The 20,499-nt window shown below is 35.9% G+C and overlaps 1 long non-coding RNA gene across 1 annotated transcript; it reads left to right on the top strand.

Moving 5' to 3' along the window:
• The first annotated feature begins 1,954 nt into the window (after positions 1-1,954).
• Positions 1,955-11,190, top strand: LOC126818944 (uncharacterized). Its single transcript, XR_007679425.2, has 4 exons — positions 1,955-2,193; positions 3,016-3,304; positions 10,221-10,439; positions 10,969-11,190. It is a non-coding gene; the product is annotated as an uncharacterized LOC126818944 (long non-coding RNA).
• Positions 11,191-20,499: the final 9,309 nt, after the last annotated feature.

Here is a 20,499-nt window from a genome sequence, read left to right as displayed (position 1 = left end):
CGCCAATATCAAAAAAACAAGGAGAAAGAGCTTTTGTTATGTGAATTCACTGCTCGGGCATCCTCATTTATGATATCTTTAGTTCATTTTAGAATACTTATTTAATCAAATATTTTTTGAAGACATTCTGTATATATACATCCATTAAATCTGCTTTTTTTAGATTCAAGTTTGAATATCGAAAAACGAGCTAGTTGTTTTTCGATATTCACCAATATCGAAAAACGAAAATCGAGCTAACTTCATACTGCCTGCTAATTACTGGTAGTAATGATATGCCCCTGTAGTTCTTAACACAGTTCCTTTGTCCTTTCTTATATATATATGACATATCATCGCAGTACCCCATTCTGCTGGAAATATGCTTAAATCGAAAATTTTATTAAAGATTACATTAAGAATTGGGACATATGTCGGATATAAACCTTCTCTCCCGCGGATGGATATGATAGAGAACACTTGGGCTTCGGATAGGTAAATATCCTATACAACAAATATTATTATTATTTTTCTGAACACGAACCACTACCTCCTCCCTGGACAGTACTACCATCTCCATATTTCAGTACGTGATCCTAGTTATTTCACATCTCTACATATGATGGGTATTGCGCACGACGCGGGGAATACTTACATTTTAAAAACTATACCCCCACATTTTAAGCTGATAACACAATGAGTCAAACTTGTCAACAATTTTTATTAATAATTTGTGTATTTATACATAGCTACAATCAGGGGCCATAATCCAAGATATAAACACTTATTTTTTAAGTTTAATCAAAATTAGATAAAAAAAAATTGTGACCACTAGATGGTCCACAACCTTGATATTATGTACTTGCGTACTCAACCATCATAATGGTTGTTACGGCAGAATGCTGTTTCCCTTCTTATTTAGTCCTAGTCTGTAATTTGCACGTAACGTAATCCAAATCCGAGTTTCATACTCAACCAGAATTAGCGAGCGCCATTGGCATTGATGTGCAGAAAAACGGCATGTGTATTCGAGACCATGCATTTCTAACGCCTGTTACCCTCTCACAAGTTGTAAGTTTACTTGAGAATTATGTAAAAGTGTAAACAGATATCGCAGATCATTTCCATATTATTTTTATTCACTGTCAATTCATAATTCTGTCAAATTTAACGATTTACTTTTTCGGGTGTTTTTTTCCCCCACGCAATACCGATATTGCTTGTCACGTGAGTGCAATTTCCTCGTCTGCTACATGTAACCATAGAACTAAACACACACACTGATCCGCAGTGAATATTCGCTTGGCCGCTACAATCACTGATAAGGATGACATCGATGCGACTTAATGACTACAAAATATTAACTTTTTTCTTTCGACAAATTAAATTCTGAGACATTTTTTTTTTAGTATTAGAAAAATAAATAAAGGTGTTTGAAGTATATCTTGATAAAAAAATATTCCATATTTAGCGTAAATAGGTACAGAAAATAGTACGCGGAGGCGTAAAATGGGTAAAACGATATAATTTTGCCCGTACCAGTTCATATTACTACGTTTGATGTAAACAACGCACGTGTGACCATCAATTTGACGTTTTTTTCTGTTTGTTTACTCTGAATTCTTTCAGAAGTACATTTTTTACCGTCTAATCTGATTGACCTGCTCGTGTTTGTTTTAAAACAACAAAAACAAGCCACAGAAGTAATCTTTTTTGACGTTATCGATGCCATCTTGCTTTGTTGGTAAACATTGGGATGTGTCGTCACCCTTAATAGAACTACAGCGGTCTGACCTTTTAAAGGTCATTCATCTTGGACAGAGACAAAAGACGGATGTCGCATTAGGTCTGTAAAACAGATTGCTAAATACACTGGAACGCCAACGAGCGTCTACTTCCGGTAAAATTTGTGGCTGTGTGACGTACTTCGAAAAAGTGCACAGTTTACTTCCGGTATCTTGTTATTATCACGTAATTTTGTTAGCCTGATAATGTTGAAAGCAAGCGAGTGAATTGGATTAAATATTTTTTCATTTGTGCCTCACTTCAAACAAATGTTGTGATCTTCGCTCATCATTTATTATTGATATAAAAAAAAATGTCATAAATAATGCAACAGGGAGAGTTGTAAAATGACGAAGAACTGGAAGCGACGACGTCGACTGGCTGCCAGCACAGTACAATTTACAAACTGCGCACTGTCTTTATAAACAGGTATGTTGAAAATTCACTAATGTCATTAGGCCTATAATTCATACAATCAAGTCATCGTTTTTTTTTGAGAAAACATAAATGAATCGATTTACAAAATAATAATGTAATGACTGGTTTAAGTCGAGGACAGAATTACGTACCAAACCCTTTTGTTTACTATAGACTTATAGAGGCCTGTCAGGAATGTGAATGAATTTCAAAAAGTTGATTTAGTAATATTTCAGTGAGCACAACCATACTTCTAATTTTACAATATTGGGGTACTAATAAAATAAAAGTACACAATAATGAATACTGGTATTTTGTTTTTAAATTTAAATTATTTGATCTAATTCAAAGAAAAATGTACAAATGGAATTTTCCTTTTGAATATTATTTCTTGATTCACATGATAATCAAGAAGAAAAGGATATCAGATTTGTGTCATTGAAGGAGTGGATTTGTATATAAATTAAGGCCTTGTTTGAGTAAAATTAAAAGAGCTATCAAGTGAATAATGCTGATTGAAGAAAGATTTTCTTGTGCCAATTCCCATGGCATTACCTGAAATCGGTCGTACTTTCTTGGTATTGAGTCTGATTTGAATATAAACCCATCTGTAAAGTCATAATCTGTAAAATCTGACGCCAACTGCCTTTTTAATTTATGCATAAATTATATTAGTATAACTAAAACTGCATTTCTCTTTATTCAACTGTAAAATTTATTTGTAATTTGTAGACACAGAAATCCCTGAAGGAACTCTATTTTATGTTCAAACATACTACTACTACTACTACTACTACTACTAAAGTAGTAATTAATATGTATTTTTTTTTTCAGACCAATAATACAAAAGCCATTGTATTTAATTTTATGAAGAACTTTCATTTGATGTGAACAAGGAATTTCTAGCATGGAAGAAGGACAATAAAATATAATTCCTAAATAACCACCCGCACTGAGTGTTGATTCATCCCTAAATCCTAACTTTAAAATAGTTGTTGCACTGAATGAAAAGCAGGCTGTTATGCGAGTGCCTGAAAGACTTTGAAATATATTTCTTGTGAAGAATTGGAATATAGACTCAGCTATCAGCTATCAGGTTCAATGTGAATGCAACTAATCTATGGTATATTTTCTTGGGCAAATTTTTGAGATCCTAAAAACATTAGCTTCACACAGTGTCACTTCACTATAAGCATAGTTAAGAATAGTAATGTCTTTACATTTTGTGGGTCTCTATTATATTGCAAATACACATATTATAAACGTTTAAATCCACAACTTTTCATATTTCAAATTTATTATTTCCTTTTAATAAAAAAAAAATTATTTCATTCTGATTCACAGTACTTGGTGCCAATCCAAACTTAGTTTTGATATTTAATGCACTCCTTCATGCTTCCATAATACAGTATATGCAATGCTACCTGATGCACCACTGACAAAAGGGGAAAACAGGCAATTTTCTCAACAAACATCTGAATCAAAATCCAAATCTCCTTGATAGTGGGCAAACGCCTTCCTCCCTGTAAATGTCAATTTATTTTAATTTTATATATCTTCATAACATGCTAAGAGAATTCTGCCTGCATATTTTGACCTTTTTTTGACAGCTGATCACTGTTTTAGAAATAGGTAGGCCTATATAAAAATGAGGCCTAGTAGGCCTATATTATTTTAATTTTGCAAATCTTCACAAAATGCAGTGAAATTGTCTGTCTGCAAAATCCAAATCTCCTTGATAGTGGGCAAACGCCTTCCTCCCTGTAAATGTCAATTTATTTTAATTTTATAAATCTTTATAACATGCTAAGAGAATTCTGCCTGCATATTTTGACTTAATTTTTGACAGCTGATCACTGTTTTAGAAATAGGTAGGCCTACATAAAAAATGAGCCGTAGTAGGCCTATATTATTTTAATTTTTCAAATCTTCAAAAAATGCAATGAAATTTTCTGCCTGCTTATAATGACTTTTTTTTTGACAGTTGATCACCTTTTTTTAGAAATATGTAGGCCTATATTACAAGGCCTAGTAGTATTTTAATTTTACAAATCTTCATAACATGCTCCGAGAATTCTGCCTGCATATTTTGACCTTTTTTTGACAGCTGATCACAGTTTTAGAAATAGGTAGGCCTATATAAAAATGAGGCCTAATAGGCCTATATTATTATAATTTTGCAAATCTTCAAAAAATGCAGCGAAATTTTCTGCCTGCTTATCAAGACTCCTATAGATATTTTTTTATTGCATTTTCTTTATGAAAATTCTAGAGTTATGTCGTATTACTCGTATAGGAATTAATTCTGTAGTATTCCATAGTTTGGCAATTGGATCACTACAGTTCTCTGTTGGAATAGAATTAGGCTGCATTCCATGGGCACAAATTGTCGTTGCAAAAATATTTTCGTTCCTACAAATCCGGTCTAGAAGAAATTTTGTCAGTCTATAGTTCATATAGAGATATTCGTTTGTTGTAATGTTCCCCAAAAAATTCCATAGTTCTTCGGTGATAGTCTTCGTTGAAAGCCCGACTATTTATTGATAGTAAAATTCATAGTGCGCGAGGTCACTGGACAGAATTCAGCGTTGTTCGCCGCGTCACGTGATCGTTTTTTCCACAATCGACCAATCACGTTATTGTCAACATTTGCGTGTGTTGTTGGTAAACACAAAATGGCGTGCTTCACAAGGAATACATTGCAGTTATATGTAGAAGCTACACTAAATGGCGACAAAGGCTCAATTAACTTGTATTGTTCACTTAGACAGTGTTAATAAGGGAAGTGCAGAACCCTTTACAAACACCAGGTGAGATAAATGTCGTGAGGTAGCTATAGACTGGTTTCAATTGGATGGAAATGACCAATCCATTGCAGCATTTTTCGATACAAATGGATATTTTATTACGAGGGATATTATATTGAAGATACAGTCGGCAGTGGTTTTATATTTCATCCAACGTTTTATAGATGTTTTAAGAACAAAACAGTTAAATGATGCGAGAAAGAAAGAGAGTGACTCAGTGATAAGGCAGCGTCTTCATTCAGTCCAACCGAAACTAAACTGTCACGACATACATACAGACTATTAGTATTAGTATTACTGTGATGTGGTCATAATATATTTTGACCAAACATTATTTAACAACTTACTGTTAGTATATTAATACTAATTCACTCATAACATAATATTTTAAACACGGTTTCACCAAACCTTCAACAAGATATGACCACTTCTATTCCAACTAGTAGAAGTAATAAATAAATGTAATAAATAAAGGTGCATCATATATAGGCTACAGACCATAAGTCCAGAAAAAATTTGTGAATGAAAGAATTGAATATAACCATCCAAGTCAACCCAGAACATTGCATGCTGTGATTCAAAGGAAAGAGGGGATACAATTTAATCAAAGTTTTTGATAATCCCTAATTAAGTCTTTCACACCCCACTGATAAAGTAACATGAGCTGAACATTAATGTCCAGTCGACACAGTTCCTTTTTATTTAAATAATTTGCTTGCATGTAAGGGTCTGTAGCAGAGGAAGGAAACTGGGGGACTCGGAGAAAACTCACAAGGTTGAACAAGTGACCCTAGTCCTTGTCACGTACATGCAGAGAATTGAAATTAAGTCATTGACGCAATGACAGACCTTATGATTTTATGTGTACATGTTGAACCATTCGCCACCCACCCTCCATATTAAATAGATGTCTTTGTAAATTATGTATGTTATAGTTATACAGTGTATTAAGTATTAAATGTCTACAGTGTTTTTAAATTTATGTATTAAAGAAATGTATATGAAAATATTATCTATTAAGAAATATTGGTATTTATATTATGCAATATTTATATTAATAAATATCATTTGATACATAATATATCAAAATTCAAATGTTCTTTTTGGCCATTATGACCCTAATGTTTTGACCGTTATGTAGTTTTGACCAAAATGTTTGACCGTTATGACCAAATACTTGAGCCATTTTGGTTTAGGGCCTTTATGTCCATAACCCCTACTACTAGGCCTAGTACTTCAACAAATTTAAAAACTAAAAGTGTGTTGCATTCACCCCTACTCCTTCATTAATATCACCAAAGGAATCACATCATGGTGCAGTACTTGTTACTACTTCATCAGAGTTAAAGAAGTCAGTTTTATCAGAGATCTGTATAATTTGCAAGAAATAATCCAAGTATGTTCGAGCGGGGGCCATACAAAAGAGGGACAATTTAGTCCAGTGCGAAATAAAAACAGCATTTTTATTATTTTATTTAAAGCACCAATAACACTTTTGCTGTTTTGATAAGTCCAGTGAAACAAATACCGGTAGCCTTATTCTAACTACTCGATGATTACATGTAAACTATGTCGTAGGTGAGCCCCATATTGATGGGGGGGGGCATCTGGTTCATTCGTAATTGCAGACAAAACCCATTTTGAATTCATATATCTATTGTAAGCTTATACATTGTAGATGCAAATTTTATTTTGTCCATATGGGATTTTCCCAGAAAATTCTGAGCTAGTTCAAATTATTTAAGCATTTCTTCTTAATATTTCTGCAACTTTTTAAGTTTTCAACCTTTATTTCAAAATATGTTTTTTCATTCTTAATCTTAGCTATACACTAGCCTATCCATGATCATTATCAAGACAGCAGACTAGACAGGTTTTAAGTATTTTGTTATGTAAAATGAATGATTTTATTAGAATTACACTTATAGAAGCAGTGACCTTGTTGCATTCTCTGTAATCTCCCTTGATATTAAGGCATTTTTCTAGTGAAATAGACCGGTCCAATATCCTTAATCAGTGTCGAAAAAACCTGACTGACTGCCACATTTTATGTCAGTGTGATCAAAATACCTTTTGTGGCTCTCATACACCACTTCTCTACACGGATGGGACGTTTTTGGGGTTCATTTGATCTCTGTTCGTCCCATCCGCGAGCGATTTGCAAGGTAAATCGTTCGCATGGCTTTGTTTACAAATGCTATGACCTGGCACTTGACCCCAGAATTTTTTACCGCAACCCTGCTGATTGGCCAAATTTTAAATAGATGCGCAGGATCCAACTCACATCTACGCAAATATGGCTGCGCACTATAAAGAAATAAGTCATCGATTTATAGCCTATTTCGAGCTTGAACTATTAAATTGGCAGATTTTATTGGAGAACTTTGTTGACATATTGATTGCACGATTATTGATAGTCCGATTTGTAGACCAGTTTAGCGGGAGCGAAGGTGACAAGATTTTCACCCCGAGAAGACGGCCTAAATGGGTACTACAGAATTCTATAGACTTTTTTTTATTAATTCTTATTTTGGGAATAAATATAATTGGCCAATGATTTATTCTAAATTGATAAGCTTATTTTTTCTCTCATGAATTAATAATTGCCGCATGATTTGACACCGGCACTTGCCGAACTATACAAGCCAAAGGCTACTTTCAAATACAAATTTAACAGAATTTTATTTTGTATTTCATTGGAATATTTCCAAATTAATATTTATTTTAAGAAAATTCAGCCAACACTTACGTCTAAAATGACATCGATAAACTGGAATTCCAAATACTCCGCCATAGCATCAGGCCTACCAGAAATAAACATGGCACTTTTATCTTCGCGCATGCGGGGACGAGCATAATTCGCTCTAACAGGCTCGTTGGCATTCCAGTGTATTTAGTTCTATGATGTAACTTTGTATTCCTTGGTAGGTGATGCATTGCATATTATGAGTTGTTTTAGCGCCAGCAGCACTCTCCAATACTTATTACTTATTAGTTATGTAGAACATATATGTTACAGAGTTTATTGTAAATACATGCATGTGTATTTTTATCTTTTCAATGAAACCGTTCTTCATTTGTTTGTTCTTCGTTCGTTCTTTCATCGTTAGTTGTAACCAGCTGTAATGTATCATTTGTTCAACGTACTGTTATTGTAAAGTTTCATAGTACACAATCATCCAACGTACACAATCATCCAACGTTCATGTATTCATTAACGTAATACCTTCATTGTCATCATGTTGAACGAGTTTATCAAACATGGGTACAGGAATAAACGAATAACGATTGATTTTCTACTTCCTTATTTTATTTTTAACGAACCGTCATTGCAGGGGCAGGTGTAGCGGTTATATATAATATATTTAAAAGGTTTTTAAACAGGATAAAAATTGTGACATCTAAAGAGGCCACACGCTAAAGACGCGATTTTTTGTTCAACTAGGGGGTCATACTCCAGGCAATTACGATCTGATAAGCGCAAATATCGAAAGGAACCAAGATCAGTGGCAATCTGAACGACAGATCCACCCTACCTGCAGAGCCAGCTACTATTTAATTTTCGTACGATAGTTACGTACGGATCATTGGGTTATAAGTTATAAAAATATATCTCAAGTTTCATGAAAATCAGATAAAAATCATACTATCAGGGGCCATAATCCATGAACTTACGATCCGATACATTGCCAATATCACAAGGAACCGCGATCATTGGGAGATAACCTATATTTCAAGTTTTGTCAAAATGGGATAAAAATTGTGACCAGTAGAGTGTCCACAATCAAATTGTGGGTGGATAGGGGCGACGACAATATATGCCCACATAAAAATGTGGGAGTATAAAAAAGGGAAGCATTTTTGTCATCACCTGATATTTATCAAAAAAAACAATTCCTTTATTTATTTCTGGCCTAGATTTTTGGCTGGACTTAAGGCATGTGCCTTATATTTGCCGAATATAGATGAGATTACTAAAGCAGGCACGTTTCATCTCAATGCCTTCTTATTTTATTTACAACAAGGTGGTGGTCTTCTCTAAGTGTGGATCAAGTTCATGAAAACCACAATTTATAGAAACATCATGAACAGTGAATGTACAGTTATGGAGGTTGATATCCAATTGCTAAAGGCCCGGTCCCAGTGGCCGATGGACACAAAACGTATGCAAAAAGGACACAGCGGGCGAGCAAACTTTCGGGGGTGGCTCCATCCGTTTTCATCCGCTCCAGAAATGGACAAAATTGACGAAAATTTGCGAAAACTGAACGGAAAAGAACGAACGAGGGAAGTATGTAGCGGGGATGTTAAAAGGATGTTCATTGGAAGTCTAGCGGATGGAAGTGGATGACAGCTTCGGCAAACTCCCGACATCCTTCAATATACCAGATACATCCCAGATACAAACGCTTTGTCCGTTTTGAAAACTTTATATACAAGATGCATACGCTTACATCCTTTCTATTTCCGTGCTACTAAGGATGTATAGACGTTCCATGTACCTTATCTTCCCTCCCTCTTTCCGTTTTCAGCTGGAGCGGATGTCAGTTGCGAGGATTCCCAGAGGATGCAGAAAGGATACAGTGGACGTTTAACGGATGATAACGGACATGGAACGTTTGGTGCTCGTATATGTCGCGCATTTACATCGTACACGGCAGAAAGCTCTTCCGTTATAAAAGTTTTGTGCAGCTCAAAACTTTTTGCGCGTATGAAATCGATGTGAACGGATGTTCGATGGATAGAGCCTATGAAACACGTATGCAATGAGTACACAACGGATGCATGGCGTTTTCAAACGGAGGGCACGTTTTTTTCCCCGTTTAACATCCTCTTTGCATCCGTAAGTGCAGTGGGACCGGGCCTTAACAATTTGCCACGATTTAGAGAAAAATTATGGACTGGATCATAGAAATTAAACAAGGTTGAGCTAAGTGTTGTGAACTTACAGTTATGGAGCCTGATACCGTCTGCCACATTTGTATTGTGCGGGCTTCATGTAATACGACACAAAAACTCATAAAGATTTACACACTATTTAAAGTGTTGCCGCCTAATCGAATCAACATCTATGCCGACGAGGGGTGGATGATGCGTTGATAAGCATGCCTACACAATCCTAATTAAGTGCCTTGCAAATTCCTTTGCGATTGGAAACATAACAAAAATGGACTGATAGGGTTACTACTTTATGCACCCAAACTACCATGAATGTCTTCAATATAATTTCAGGTTCAGATTCCTTGAATGTGGCGCTTAATAAACCAACAAGGCAAAGTTCAACGTACTATGGCGTTTCAGATAAAGTTGTAGATGGTAATACTAATCAGGATTGGTCTGGGGGAAGTTGTACACAGACTGATGACGATAGAGCAACAGAATGGTTGTGTGTCGATCTAAAACAGAGTTTTGATATCAGTAGTATGAAGATATTTAACATATTAGATGACGGTACGTAAGATTATAACTAAACGGAACTGTAAGATTTGTAAGAGCATAGTAACGACTTTACCTTTTTGAAACTTTGTGCCTGAAAGCAGAATAATATCTGATGATTGAATATTAGAACAATAGTTTACAATTTTTACGTCGTTGTTTTTAGATGTGGAAATGGCGCCACTGAGTGACTGATTGATTGAAAAACAAAGCATTTGTCTCATAAAACATGATATTAAGTTTGTTAAGATTTTGCTCCTGCAATGACGATCCGTTGTAAGTATTTAGGTTACGAAGTGCACGTAACAGATCGATAGTCTTAAATTCCCACCCAATTTATTGGTTACAATATGCCAAGTACTTTAAAAGTGTTAATATTAATAGAGTGGGTTAAACAAATAGTAAATGTGGCAAGAATTTAATTTCTGATTATTTTCAGCATTATCACATTATTGTTACATACATTTCATATTGTTTTTAAATTGTTGTTAGATGTGATACAAGCCCCACTGAGTGAGTTACATACAATTTATATTGTTTCCAGATACTGACACAATGATAGGATTTGAGATTGGATTGAGTTCTACTGGTAAATGTGATGAAGCAGGTTTTAGATCAGCTACACCATGTTATAAAGACCACACGTCAAAAGGACAATCTGTATATACCATAGAGAGATGTAATCAACCACCTGTACCATCATTATCGGCTAGATATGTTTTTGTTTCAACACATAAATATTTGACGTTATGTGAAGTACAAATATTCACAGGTAGGTCTATTACTGATTCAACAGTTTGCCAGTTTTGGAATAGGATAAGATAAGCAACAATTAGCAATCTTATTTCCAAATATGTCATTATAAATGAGGCGCCCCCCGAAATTCTGAGACGCCTCATAATGACTCACACGATCACCACCACAATTTAATTGATGGGGCACCAAAAAACGGCCTAATCTGTGGGGTGTCTTATCCCGGAGGGAGCCCCATAATGACAAGTTTGGTGGAGGGCCTTATAATGACAATATATTATTGCCAGGCCATACATAATGCATAATGCCGAGTCAGATTGGGGGGCGCCCATACTGCCGAGTGAGGTTGGTTAGGCGACCACAAATGAATTGGTCGCCCAAAACGGTGTGATAGTCTGGAAAAATTCGCACTCTTAACTCGATTGTGAATTTTCGTTTATCTCTTAAATTATTATAGGTACGTTCAAGTCGTTTTCCTTCCTTCAAATTTAAAGCTCATATCAAATTCATGTTGAAATTGTCCGTCATTTTCAGGTGCATACCCGATTTTCCAAAATTTTATGGTGGGGGGACCCTTGAACTTTCGGAGGTGCTCCACGGTACAGTTTACCGTGGACCGTCGAGTGTGTACATCAACGCCCCCAGAAGCCGCACCGACGCCCCCAGAAGCCTTTGCCCAACCCCCTAACAATTTTGGGCTAGCTACGAGCCTGTATCGTTACAATTCACGACAGGGGCATTACCCTCTGGCATTGCTCAAAAACCATCTTGTCACTGCAGCTCCTCCAAACTTTGAACCAATAAAATTCCATTTGAACACCCGATCAACATGAAACTCTCCATCTCTGTAATTCGTCCAAGAAAGGATTTTACACAGTTTGTCTGCCATATATATATATATATATATATAACACTGTAAGTGATAAATTCATATATATATATATATATATATATATATGAATTTATCACTTACAGTGTTATAAACGAATAGGGCTCATACATAACACCCTTGCGTATTCCCTATAAAATAGCTTTATTATATTAGTAATTATAATAATAATTTTGATATAATTAGTGACATAATCCTTTATATATTATTCTTCCTTTACTGAGAGAGTATACATGTTTTAAACTTTATATTTACTCTAGAAAATTGTCCTGATTGATTTTACGGTACCGATTGTAACATTAGATGTCCAGCGATTTGTACAAACAACGTCTGTGAGAAAATGTCAGGATCATGTTCTAATGGCTGTCAAGGAGATCTTTATGGTAGCAGATGTGAATTTTCATGTAGCACCAGATGTAAGAATGGTAAATGTAATGCCACGATAGGGTCATGTACAGAATGTGAAGATGGTTACTATGGTGAATTCTGTGAGTTTGCATGCAACATCAATTGCAAGGATGATAAGTGTGATAGGAAGACAGGGAAATGTACCGGATGTAAAGATGGTTACTATGGTAATTTGTGTGAGTCTACATGCAACACCAGATGTAAGAATGGTAAATGTAATGCCAGAACTGGGAAATGCACCGGATGTAAAGATGGTTACTATGGTAAATTCTGTGAGTCTTCATGCAACACCAGATGTAAGAATGGTAAATGTAATGCTAGAACTGGGAAATGCACCGGATGTAAAGATGGTTACTATGGTGATGTGTGTGAAGAATCATGTTCTTCCTGTAATGGTCCATGTCGACAATTAGATGGTGTTTGTTTGACTGGATGTAAAGATGGATATTGGGGATGTAATGGTTTGTGTCTACAGACATGTTCCTACTGTAATACAGGAGGCTGTAGAATAGAAGATGGCGTATGTCATAATGGTTGTCAAGTTGGTTTCTGCAATCCGAAATGCTTCAATAGAACAAGTAAGTCGTGTTTCCTGGCCATTCTCTATATAGATCCCTTTTCAGTGGCGATTCTTGTTGGCCTTGAATTATCGAAGTTTTGTTGATTAAGAAGTAGAAGGATATGAGAATTAACAGATAGTTTCCGGTTATTTCTACAGTTGATAGTTACTTTCAATAAATGTGTATTATCAAAGCTTTCACAGTCAGTACTAGCTTGTGACAGAAACATTGTCAGATATTGCTCCACTTGTGATATTAAAACTGTGAACAATACAGTCAGTGAATATTGTTAGTAGAGTTATCTACCTTGCCTCATAATGCATGATATATGAGATTTATTTCCTGAAGGAGTGCAACTCGTTATTGGCTTTAGCTAAAAAGTTCCACTGACCATGCTTAAACCGGGTGTCTGGGTTGTTATGTGGTTGATTATCCAGTAGAATTTCATCAAACGTTGACAACTGACCCAGATTCTTCGTACGTTGAAGACTAGAATGTTCCAGGTGCCCGAGACTATGTGGGGATGGGTGTATCAAAACTCCGAACGGCGTCTAAAATTATTGTTTCGTATTTGTTCTTAGTTTTTATATTTAATATTACTTGTGTTTGGTTTTCAGGTCCTTGAAATTAACCCGAGCAGGCCATTACCAAGAAATGAGGGAGGTGATAAGAAAATCAACAATGGTGAAAAACGAAGGAAAAATAAACAGCTTTATTGTGAAAATACATGTTTCAGTATTTCAAATAAATTTAATAAGCATATACATGTAAAGTAGAAATTATGGCCCAATTAAAGATTTTGCGACTGGTGGGTATAAAATATAAGTTGGTTTTGAAAATATCCCATGTTTTTGTTTAATTTTTACTGGTTTTTGTTCTTGCAATCAATCAATATGATTATATTTAAAGGGATAATAACACTCTTGCTGGCTTGAAATCTCCAGAAAATATATAATATCTCTATCTAAGTACTAGATGTTTAACTGTCCTGCCTGTTGTGTAAATTATCCATTACATCCTATTTTACTTGTCCAGAGGGTTCGAAAATAATTTTAAATCGAAGTTTCATTTGAAAAGGTTTACGTTAGACGTTTCAAACCATTATGTTGAATTTTTCAAAAAATTTTAAATAAGGTGTGTTAAGATGAAATTTGTATCATCAATTAATTGAAATATTCTAAAATAGTACAATTTTGTTGACCAGAATAAAGATTGGGACATATTATTCAGTTACAACAAGAGTGGTATTGAGCCTTTAAATACTACGACAATTTTCTGCACTTATTGTATATTACTGTGAATACAATTTAAATTTTAAGACTTTTATAACATAAAGTAAAACTCTTATCTGAATAAAACTTTAACACAATTCGTCTTGTTTATTTTATTTCCTGTTTGTTATGTTTTGGTGTGAGCTTATACAGGGGAGACCCAGGATTTATACATTTCATTCAATTGTAAGATAATTTCGTTTGATGTGATGAAACTATGGTTTTTAAATCGAAATATACTACACTACCTTAAACACTGGATCAGAGATAGCGAAATGGGGCTTAAGGTCCACTCGTAAAAATCTAGACCATTTTAGGACTGACATATTCAATTTTTTTCAATAATTCGCTATCGCGTAGGGGTCTTTAGCAGTGGGGGGGGGGGGGCGTAGGACCCGGAGAAAACCCACGACATTGTACAGGCTACTCTACTCCTTGTCACGTACAACCAGGGAATTGAAACCGCCCTGTCCATCTTCATGATGAATACCCAATCTGTAAGGTTAATAGATCAACGTAAGATAAAAACAAATATACACGCTGAAATCCTAAGGAACTGGGTAGGGGTGTGCACTCCTCGGTGAGAACATATTTGTGGGACTGTAAAGGGAACTAGCCACCGTTTACTCTATCTGGAAACTGGTATTATTCCCTTCTATGAAAGAAGAAAAATGCATAAACTGCAGACAATATATAAAATTATTAATGGAACGGTTCCAAATTATTTATCCAACCACATTAAATTAAAAACATCTCCATATAATCTTAGAAGTAAACCAGAATTAGATGAAATATTCTGCAGAACATCTCTCTATTACAATTCATTCTTTCCATCAGCTATCCGACTCTGGAACAGCCTAAATCCTTCCATAACAAATGTCTTCTCACTCTCAAAATTTAAACAAGAACTGTCTAAACATGATCCGAAAATACCTCTCTTTTATTATATTGGCAAACGTAAAAATCAAATTATACATACTAAACTAAGACTAGGCTGCAGTAATCTAAATTTTCATAAATTTACAAGACATATTTCAAATACTCCCGAATGTTCATGTGGTAATTCAATAGAAGATCCTTATCACTATCTCCTTATATGTTCCTCGTATTCAGATGCTCGCCACAGAACAATCGACACTTTACCTCATACACAACAAAACATTAAAGTGCTATAGACCGGAGGCTCAGCGCGCGCGGGGGTGGGGGGTGTGCATCAAATGGGTTTGCGTAGAATACGATGCCAAGTGGTAATCAGTCCGCCGTTGGGGCGTTTTCGAGATATTCGGGGTCAAAGGTCAAATGAGTTCATTTGCACTGAAAGTGAATGTGCAGTCATTCTTGTATTATGAAAAGAAGCTGAAAATGATCGAAAGTAATCACACTTTCAATAAAAATGTAAACTTGCTAAATTCACCTTTAGTCTTAGTGACCCTGGAGGTCAAAAGGTGAAATTTACCGTTTTTGCACTAGGAGGATTTAAAGCAATAAAATGTCAACGTAAAGTATAAAAATTAAAGCGAAACCTGTTCTAATTAATAATAGGAACATTTCAAATTTATCTTTAGGTGGTCTTAGCAACGAACTTTTATACTTTGGAACGTCGAAAATGATCTTGCAAAACAGAACCAACACACTTTGAAACCTGTTTCAAAAATACGTAAAAACTGTCAAATCGAAATCTCTCCGATTTATTTTCACAACGATTGTTATACATAATGATACTAGTTATCTGAAAAACAATTGAATAGTTTCAGTGTTGGACTCCAGCCTGCAGGCCGCGTGGATTTCCGAGAATCCCAGTCTAGGAAAACCGACGTTAATCTGTGACGGGAAAACACGCATCTGGCGACGAGATTAAAAGTTTGCAAACATTTTAGGAGTTTTTATGAATTTCGCCGGAACATGGATGCAGATAAAACCGACGAATGCATTGTACATAGTGGTTCACAGGATATATATGTCGTATTGGTAAATGTTAGCGGGTAAAATTTTGGCAGGCTTTGTGACGCGGCCTGCAGCCTGGAGTCCAGCCATGGAACTATTTAATTGTTTTTTTTCAGACAACTAGTATCATTATGTATAGCATTCGTTGTAAAACTAATTCGGAGAGATTTAGTTTTAACAGTTTTTACGTATTTTTGAAACAGGCTCCGTAGCGTTTTGGTTCTGTTATGCAAGATCATTTTCGACGATTCCAAAGTAAATGTTTGGTGCTAAGGCCACCTAAAGATAAATTTTAAATGTTCCTATTATTAATTAGAACAGGTATCGCTTTAGTTTTTATATTTTACGCCGACATTTATTACTTTAAATCTTCCTAGTGCTAAAACGGAAAATGTGACCTTTCGACCTCTGGGGTCACAAAGAACAAAGGTGAATTTAGCAAGTTTACATTTTTATTGAAAGTGTGATTACTTTCGATCATTTTCAGCTTATTTTCATGATACAAGAATGACCGCGCATTCACTTTCAGTGCAAATGAACCCATTTGACCTTTGTCACCAAATATCTCGAAAACGCCCCAACGACGGACTGATTACCACTCGGCATCGTATTCTACGCAACATTTTACTCTAGAAAAGTTGGGTCTGGTTTTGTGCCCATTTGATGCCCCCCCCCCCCCCGCGCTGAGCCTCCAGACTACTACTATATGGATCGGAAACACTCTCATACAACGAAAACGTGTCAGTATTTAACCAGGTACTTATTTTTATTGAACAAACCGATAGATTTAAATTTTAAAAAATAGTTGATTTTAATTATTTCAAACTTATGTTTACATTTAAATATTTTTTTTATTGGGTTATGTACATATATAATTTCCTTTAAATTTTAAAAAATAGTTGATTTTAATTATTTCAAACTTATGTTTACATTTAAATATTTTTTTTATTGGGTTATGTACATATATAATTTCCTTTAAATTTTAAAAAATAGTTGATTTTAATTATTTCAAACTTATGTTTATATTTAAATATTTTTTTTATTGGGTTATGTACATATATAGTTTCCTTTAAATTTTAAAAAATAGTTGATTTTAATTATTTCAAACTTATGTTTACATTTAAATATTTTTTTTATTGGGTTATGTACATATATAATTTCCTTTATATCTATTCTTTATATAGGCTTTGCCTGTTCCCCAATCCCCTCAGTTTCTGAATAAATATTGTTTATATAAAAACAAGAACATATATAAAGGATCATTTAATACATAACCTTACAACGATAAATAAAGAGGCACACTCCCTAAACAGACACTAGTCTGATCCTTAACGTAAATCCGACGGCCTTTCGGGAAGAAATCGTGGAAGAAGCTTTGGCGGGAAAATCGGACGATGTGCTGATTTAATTAAGTAGTAGTGTTTGGTGTCAATATATATGTTTTCGGGGTCACAGATTCCATTCCTGACAATTACAACCTTGTAAAATGATCACATGTTCATATACTTAGCATATTTCCAAGATGGGGGTCATTTTTGGCCGGAAAATTGGAGGATGTGCAGAAATTGATTAAGTAGTAGTGTTTGGTGCCAATATATACATGTATGTTTACGGGGGCGAAGAATGAATTTCAGACATTTACAACCTTGTAAACTGATCACATGTTCACATATTTTGTATATTTCCAACATTGCTGCCACTTGTGGCGGGAAATCGATTCAGTAGTTGTCTTTGGTGTCAATATATATGTTTTCGGGGAAGCAGACTCGATTTCTGTCATATACAACTGCGTAAAATGGTCATATGTTCACCAATTTAGCATATTTCCAAGATCTTACTACACTCATGGCCATGCTCTGGCTGCGCGAAAGGTGTTTCCAACATGATCTGGCAGTTAGCAGTCAGACCGAAATACTTACTCACCACACTCCCGTTACGTGCCTACCACGCCTATACCAGGCGTAAGGCGTTCTCTCGCCATGCTCACCACACTCCCGTTACGTGCCTACCACGCCTATACCAGGCGTAAGGCGTTCTCTCGCCATGCTCACCACACTCCCGTTACGTGCCTACCACGCCTATACCTGGCGTAAGGCGTTCTCTCGCCATGCTCACCACACCCCCGTTACGTGCCTACCTGGTGTAGCGTAAGGCGTTCTCTCGCCACGCCTATAGAGATTGCGCCATGCTCACTCATCCTCATTCACTTTCCAAGCAGAGATCAACCAAAAGTCAAGCAGTCAAGAACATTTTATAGTTTTCTTGATGTTTCCTCTTTGGATGCTAGACTGGAGCTGATGGACGAGGGTCAGTATCTTCCCTTTATATACTATATCTACATAAAGGCCGTAACAGCGTAGCAAGCATGTGGCCAGGGGCTTCGTTCCAACCTGGAAATGAAATGAAATGAAATGGGGTTTAACGTCCTACTGTTTTGCTCCGAACTGGGCTAATGAAGACGGGCATACGCCATACAGTGTGCTATGAGGGTAATTTTGCCCGGACAGCGGCACTACGGCCTACTCTTATATCGAATTCCAACTGTCAAGGGATTTTTTACGTGCACGTCAATGTGTACACGGGACCTCGGTTTTTCGTCTCATCCGAATGACTAGACAGCTGTCCTTGTCAGGCCCTCCGTCCTGCATCACTGACAAGGGGGAACCACGCCGGAAAATCTGGATGAACTTTCTCGGCCAATGCAGGGATCGAACACCCGACCTCCAGGCTAGCGAGCCAGCGCCTTACCCACTTAGCCACCGTGATCCCCGTTCCAACCTGGCGGCGTCACCAAAGTATGTCACTACTTACACAACGACGTGACTGGCTACTTGGACATCACTACCATCAGTTCTTTCAGTATGTCATTAATGAAGGGTCACAGCATCCTTTAAGCAACAGCAATCCTCTGAACGAACCTTCCACATGCAGCTTGGGGTCATCTGATAATATAATCTATGCCATAAAAGTTTCTTACAGCAAGTATTACTATTTCATTTGCAGTCGTTTTTATTTCTTTGTTGGGTAATACACCTAATGGGTGAAACACGGCAATGGCTTCTAGGAACATGCTACAAGCTTATACATAGCAGAATTGGATTCAGAAACCTTGTCAGTAATGTGTTTATAAAACGTCGGACATACCACCATTTCACGCAGTTGTAAATGGCAGAAATCGAATCTGCGCCCCCGAAAACATATATTGACACATGACAGCCATATTAGAAATATGCTAAATATATAAACATGTGATCATGTTAGACAGTTGTAAACGACAGAAATGAACTTAAAACATTATTATATTGTCACAAAGACACGACTACTTAATCAAAATCATTTTAGATATATTCTAAATATGTGAACATGCGATCATTTTACACATTTGTAAATAGCAGAAATGGAATCTGCGCCCCGAATATATCCTGGTACCATAGACGACTACTTAAACATACATTATGAGCTAAATCTGCCTATTGTCGGTCTTCCTTTGGGCCTCAGATGTCATAGAAATTATAAATTAGATCTTTATTTACCCAACAAACCCAAAATCAACTCTGTAGACCCACGGATTGCTTGGATTCGGTTTGGATTTAAACAGGATTTCATTGATTGATTAAATCCATAAATGGCGTCGTAAGCGGAGATTAATCGTTACGTTGACGTCATACTTCCGGACATTTTCTATAAAAGGCAGTAATGACCGAGGCTAAATGATAGAGCGTATAAAGCGAGGCCGCTTTTGAGCAAGGCCGTATGTCAGTCGAAAGTTCGATATACGGCCTTGATAATATGTTTAGCTGTGGTTAAAATGAGAGTTTGGATGTCGGTATTATACGCTCTAATTTGTCACTTTCGTTTACAGAAAAATTATGGAAATTGATAAACATCGCAGCTAACATCACCCCAGTTGAATTGCAGCCCCATTTGGATCACTGTTTCCTATTTGTCTGCTTTGGGAGTCACGTAGGCCTACCAGTTACAGTACAAGAGTACACGAAGGCTAACAAGAAGTCGGCTATAATTATGTACAATGCTGCCTCATTGATTTGGTCCATTCCTTTCAAACTTTCGCTTCTTATCTATATATTAAAAGTCTTATTTTTAATTTGTAGTAAAAAATAAATATGATACGAATTGAATTGCAACCCCGCCTCAAACCGAATAGGCTAACGGTACCATAACCATTGAAAACGTTAACTGATAATCGAGATTATGTAGGTTAACGCCTGTCAATCAAAAGATCGGCCATT

This window comes from Patella vulgata, chromosome 1, assembly GCF_932274485.2.
Source record: "Patella vulgata chromosome 1, xgPatVulg1.2, whole genome shotgun sequence".
NCBI lineage: Eukaryota > Metazoa > Mollusca > Gastropoda > Patellidae > Patella > Patella vulgata.
Note: the sequence above shows the minus strand (reverse complement) of the source record. Positions and strands in the feature narration are given on the sequence as shown.